We start from the raw sequence: 6626 nt of genomic DNA on the forward strand, positions 1-6626 counted from the left end.
GAGAAGGGCTCAGTGATGGGTTGTCACTTTCAGGCAACAGGGTATGAGAGAGAGAGAGAGAGGACTGAACTGCCCAGCTGGGGATGACAGGGCCGCCCACTAGGAGGAGTATCCACGAGGAGAAGGGGGCTGCAGGAAAGTGGTCCTTCTGGTTTCACAGAGTTGGCATCCCACTGGAGGATGTGTTTCTGTGAAGATGGGTTCCCCTGAGTGTTAGTGGAGAAGAAAACCCTCAAAGATTGCAAATTGATACCAGCTCTGGGTCTCTGCACTCTGTGAGAGGGTGGATGGGGACATTAATTATAATGGGAATAAAAAGCAAATAGGATGACTGTACACTTTTTTTTTAAAATTGGGGGGTAATTAGGTTTATTTATTTATAAATAAGTCCTGGATTGAACCCAGGACTTCTTGCATGCTAAGCATGCACTCTAACACTGAGCCATTCCCCAGTCCCCCAAAGATTACATTTTTTTATATTCAGAAAATTGGGGTGATACACTTCCTATTTTTTAATATATACAATCGCATTTTCAGTGTCAATTTTACTGACTGCACATCGTATCACTACAAGGGTGGGTGATCATGTATCCAACCAATTCTGATTGCTGGGTCTGTCCCAGTTGTTTCCAGGTTGGTAACAATCCTTTCAATAGCCTTGGTTTTTCCTGGGACAAAGCTCTAGAAGTGAGATTACTGCTGATGGGGAGGACGCAGTCACTACAGTTCCCGGCTGTGAACACCCGGCTCTCAGGCATCCTTGCCAACACCCAGGAGAATCATTAAATAGAAAATATTAATAACGCCCTCCGCTTCATCCTGCTTGCACAATCTCTGCGTGTTTTCTCCTGGGGGTTGCGTTTTCCTTGGCTAGCTTGGAGAGCTGGTCCACGTACCAGAGGGTCCCACTTTGTGGGACACTTGGTAACTGGTGCTTCCGGAGGCCAGGAGGGGGCGCGCGCGGACCCTTCGGCGATCCGAACGCTTCCCCAGTATCCAGGCGGTGAGGGCGCCACCAGCGCAGTCTCGCCAAGCGGACCCTAGACCCCCACCTGGGCCCTTTGAGGCACCGGCACTGGCTCTAACGTGCCTTCTGCAGGGGTGCGGGAGCGGCAGAGATTGGGCAAGGAGGATTCCGCAGTAATGACCCGGCAGATGGCCGGGCTATCCGAAAGAGCGAGTGAGATCCGTACTCCTTGTCATTCTCCAACACAAACTCCAACACAAGTCGCAGCCCCTCCTCCTCTCTGTTTTGTTCCTCCAGAGCACGTGCCACTTCCAATAGACCATGTAACTCATTGTTTATTACACTTCTTGCTTCTTGCCCCTCCCCCCCATAACGTAAGGTCAACGACACCAGGGTCTGGATCTTTGTTGATTTGGGCCCCTGAGGGTGGAGACCTGGGAGGGGAGCTGGCAGAGAGGCGCAGGGGTGCGGGGGGTACAGGACGCAGAGGACAGGTAGAGGCCAGAGATGCGGGGGCAAGGAGCAAAGCAAAGGTTAGGCAAAGCATAGGTGCAAGAGGAAGACGCAGAGGATGTGGTATGGGAGGCAAAGGAGTGAAAGCAAGGATGGGAAAGGATGCGGGAGAACTCGGAAAGGAGGGGATTCGATGGAAGATGCGGAGGATGCGGAGAATGTGGAGCAGGTGGCGAGTCCCAAGGGACCTGGACCTGCAGAGGGAGCTTCCAGCAGTAGCTTTAGAGGAAAGGAGGGAGGTGAAGTGGAGGGGTATCAGGGAATTGGGGTTTTCTAGAAAGGAGTAGCATCATCACTCTGCAAAAGGGAGGACGCACAGCCAGAAGACTGGCTGGTGGCTCCAGCCCGGCGAAGGCGAGCCGACAGAGGGAGGGGCCCGCGGAACTGGGAAGGGTCGCTGTGAGCCCAAGGCCCAGGGCGCCGTGCGGGAGTGGAGGCGGGGTTGGGGGCGTCGCAGCGCCTGGGGCGGTGAGAGGCAAGGCAGGCATCAGCTCGGGTGATGCTGGGCAGCTCCGGCTGCCACCCGCCAAGCATCCAGGAAAACAGCCCCCAGGGCCCGCAGCTCCCTGCGCCAGAGCGATCCCGGTCCCGATTGCACAGGGATGTTGGACAGTGGCAAGTGTGAAGTGGCTGTGCACCGAGAGTAGGGGCTGGACCGACGTGTGACGGCCGGCTTGAGGGAGGAGGGCTGGATGGATGGGCGAGGGGCAGACCAGTCCAGGAAAAAGACTTTTTCCCCTCACAGAATGCCAAAGGGGTGGATTTTTTCTTTGACCTTTTAGTTTGACATAATTTCACATCTACAGAAATGTTGCAAAACGTATACAAAGCATTCCTGTATACTTTTCACCCAAGTTCCCCAAAAGTTAGGAATGAAGCCAGCCACAGCAGCAATGGAGAAATTTAGAAACAAAGTGTCCAATAGGAAAATAACTAAATTATGTAGCCAATCATATGCAAAATAGGCTTATAATATGGGGGGTGTTACAATAGTTAGGTGGGGAAATCAGGGATACAGGAAAATAATTGCTATGGAGTGTGTTTGTAGCGATGTAAAACTTAAAATAGAGATTACATTTTCAAAAAGATTGACAAGAAAGATGACAACAGAAACTCAAGGGACCCAGAACAGCCAAAACCATCCTGAGAAAGAACAAAGTTGCAGAACTCACACTCTCTGATTTCAAAACTTACTTCAAAGTAACAGTAATGGAGAGTGTGGTACTGGCACAAAGAAAGACACAGACCCGGAGACAGAACTAAGAGTCCAGAAAAAAACCCTTACATCTATGGTTAATTGCTTTTCAACAGGGGAGCCAAAATAGCTAAACGGGGGAAAGAGCAGTCTTTTCAACAAATGGTACTAGGACAACTAGGATCTCGATATGCAAAAAAATGAACTTGGAGCCCTACTTTTTACCATATACCAAAAATAACTCAAAATGGGTCCAGATCGCAAATGTAAGAACTTAAACAATTTTTAGAATACATAAGGGTAAATCTTTGTGACCTTGGATTAGGCAGTGATTTCTTAGATGTGACATCAAAGCACACACAACAAGAGAAAAACAGATAAGTGGGTCACCATCAAAATTAAGAACTTTTGTGCTTCAAAGGACGTCATCTTAACCAGGGACAATAAAGTGGAAAGACAACCCACGGAATGGGGGAAGGTTTTTGCAAATCATATATCTGATACTGAGTATATATCTAGAATATATAAAGAATTTTTATGCTTAGTAATAAAGTGACAGCTCAATTTTAAAATAGGCAAAGGATCTGAATAGATGTTCAAAGAAGATATAAAAACAGCAAATAAGCACTTGAGAAGAGGATCGACATCAATTAACCATTAGGGAAATGCAAATCCAAGCCAGAATGAAATGCCACTTCATATCCATACAGCATGGCTGTAATCAGAAAGACAGATAAGAACAAATGTTGACAAGGATGTGGAGCAATTGGAACCCTCACACACTGCTGATAGGAATGTAAAATGGAGCAGATCCTGCGGAAAACAATCTAACAAGTTCTCAAATGGTTAAACATAAAGTTACCACATGATCCAGCAATCCCACTCCTAGGTGTAGACCCAAAAGAATTCGAAATATCTGTCCACACAAATTTGCATATGAGTGTTCATAGCAGCATTATCATAGTAGCCAAAAAGTGGAAACAGCCCAAACATTGGTAAACAGATGAGCGGATCTGTGGAGAAAAGGGAACCCTCCTACACTGCTGGTTTGAATGCAGTTTGGTGCAGCCACTGTGGAAAACATTATGGAGATTCCTCAAAAGACTAGGAATAGACTTACCATATGACCCAGGAATCCTACTCCTGGGCATATATCCAGAAGGAACCCTACTTCAGGATGACACCTGCACCCCAATGTTCCTGGCAGCACTATTTACAATAGCCAAGACATGGAAACAACCTAAATGTCCATCAACAGATGACTGGATAAGGAAGATGTGGTATATTTATATGATGGAATACTATTCAGCCATAAAAACTGACAACATAACTCCATTTGCAGCAACATGGATGTTCCTGGAGAATGTCGTTCTAAATGAAGTAAGCCAGAAAGAGAAAGAAAAATACCATATGAGATCGCTCATATGCAGACTCATAAATAAATAAATAAATAAATAAATAAATAAATAAATAAATAAATACAAAACAGAAACAGACTCATAGACATAGAATACAAGCTTATGTTTACCAAGGGGGAGGGAGGTGGGAAGGGACAGACTGGGATTTCAAAATGTAGAATAGATAAACAAGATTATACTGTATAGCACAGGGACTTATATACAAGATCTTATGGTAGCTCACAACAAAAAAAATGTGACAATGAATATATGTATGTTCATGTATAACTGAAAAATTGTGCTCTACACTGGAATTTGACACAACATTGTAAAATGACTGTAACTCAATAAAAAAAATGTTAAAAAAACAGATGAGTGGATAACCAAATTGGGGTCTATCCATACAATGCAATATTATTGGGTCATAAAAAGGAATGAAGTACTGACACTTGTTACAACATGGATGGACTTTGAAAACATTAGGCTAAGTGAAAGACACCAGACACAAAAGACTACATATTGCATGATTCCATTTAAATGAAATGCCCAGAATATGCAAATCTATAGAGACAGAAAGTCGATTAATAGTTGCTTAGGGTGGGAGAATGGGGGGCTGGTGGATGATGGCTAAAGATTTATTTTTTGAGTGATGAAAATGTCCTAAAGCTGATTGTGGTGGTGTTGGCATCTCTGTGAATATACAGAAAACCATTCAATTGTACACTTTAAATGGGTGAGTTGATGATGTATGAATTCTATCCAATAAATCTATTACCAAACATACAATAATAAACCCTTTATGTCTTAACATATTCCTATGGCAATTACTAATTTTCCAAAGTAAAGAAATTTAATGAGAGGAATGGCATTGTTTTACATTTTTGCAAATCTCTTTAGTGTAGGTTTAATGGAAGATTATAGGTTCTCATATGTGCTTCGAGGCATTCAACCCATTACATGTCATGTAACCTTTGGAACATCACACAGGGACTTACTGGAACCCCAGACTACTCTTTGAAAACAATTTCTTTACTGTAAAATTCATATTCTTCCCCTTGTAATTAATAAGTATCTTGTGGGGAGATACCTACTTTGGGACTATGTAAATAATAGCTCCTTGTTAAACTTTCACCCTCTGTTTTTTAGCGGCTATTGATTTTTGCCAGAATCAGTTATAACTTACAATGGTCTCTAAATGGTGATTTTCTGCATCTTTCTTTCTGCATTTTTTTTAGTTGGCATTCTACTCTAAGAAAGAGCTTTCCTTAAGACAAAACGAGACCTGGAGATGGCTGTAGGAGAAAGGTCTATAAACCAAGACAGGAGATATATTGGAAATGGATGCAGAGAAGAGGAGGGTGAGAAGTAGAAGAAAACCAAGACGGTCTAAATATGTGAAAGAAGAGATAAATGCAATCCAGTCAGAAGCCTTCACTGAGAGATTACTCTGTATTCAATATGCGGGATAATTTCTTCCCAGCCCACACTCCCCTAAGAGAATTTTTCTTGAGCTTGTCCTAGAAAGGGCGACTCCTTTCTGATTGATGATAAGAGGTTTGCTAAAACAAGGGTCAAGCTGCCATAGTTAGAATCTCTTTCCTGGGTATTTATACGTGGGCTACAGTGCCTAAGTTTGCCGATCTTGTGCAGTCATGCTGGAAGATTTAGATTTCATGGGGCAGGCATTGAAGGCAATGTAAGAGTGGATGATTAATCAAGAAAGCTGGTCTATAGTGAGAGAAGGTGGGACAGAGCCATAATGAGGCAGGGCAGCGAGATGGGGGTGGGGAGGTGGGGGGAAGGAGAGAAAAGCCAACTGATGGCATTGTAAACTTGTCTTTGGCTGTACTTTTTGAATTTAGGGTCTTTGGGATGCCACTGCAACCACTTCTCATGTTACTTTGAGTTTCTTTTCTTTATAACCAAATGAACTTAACTATTAAAAAGTTCAAGGAATTCTGAGTTTGGGAACCAGTGGAAAAAAATATCCGGTGTGTAGGTTGGGGATCTGCAAGGTAACTTTTTAGTTTGCTTGAAAGCCAAGATGGAAAAACATTAGTTTTCTCCAAGCATAGGGACTGAGGGTGATAGAGCTCACTTCGCAGCAGCAAATGGAAACTGACATTCAAGCTTAAACCTAGACAGTTGGACTTGGGAGACTATGTTATATATTCATAATTGGTCTGTTTGCTTAACGTTTGTTCTCAAATGATTCTCACACTGAAGTAAAGCAAATATATATTTTTAAGAGCTATCCTTTCTCCCCATTTACTTATTTACGTCACTATCGATCATGAATTCTTATTTTATTAAAGTTATAATCTGTTACCATTATTTATTTTGAATCTCAAATTGGCCTAGCTTTGAAATGAGTCATTTTAAGATTTCAATGAGGTGCGTGAGAAATTTCCTTCCGCTGGCTAAGAAAAGTAACGGGCCTAAGGATGCATTTACAAAAGCGCCTCTGCTCAGTGAGCACACAGTCAAGTACTGGGGCAGGTCTGGGGCCTCAGTTAAGTTCCCCGAACTCCCTTCTCTGAGCGCGTAGGACCCA

This window comes from Camelus dromedarius, chromosome 24 (genome assembly GCF_036321535.1).
Source record: "Camelus dromedarius isolate mCamDro1 chromosome 24, mCamDro1.pat, whole genome shotgun sequence".
Classification (NCBI taxonomy): Eukaryota; Metazoa; Chordata; class Mammalia; order Artiodactyla; family Camelidae; genus Camelus; species Camelus dromedarius.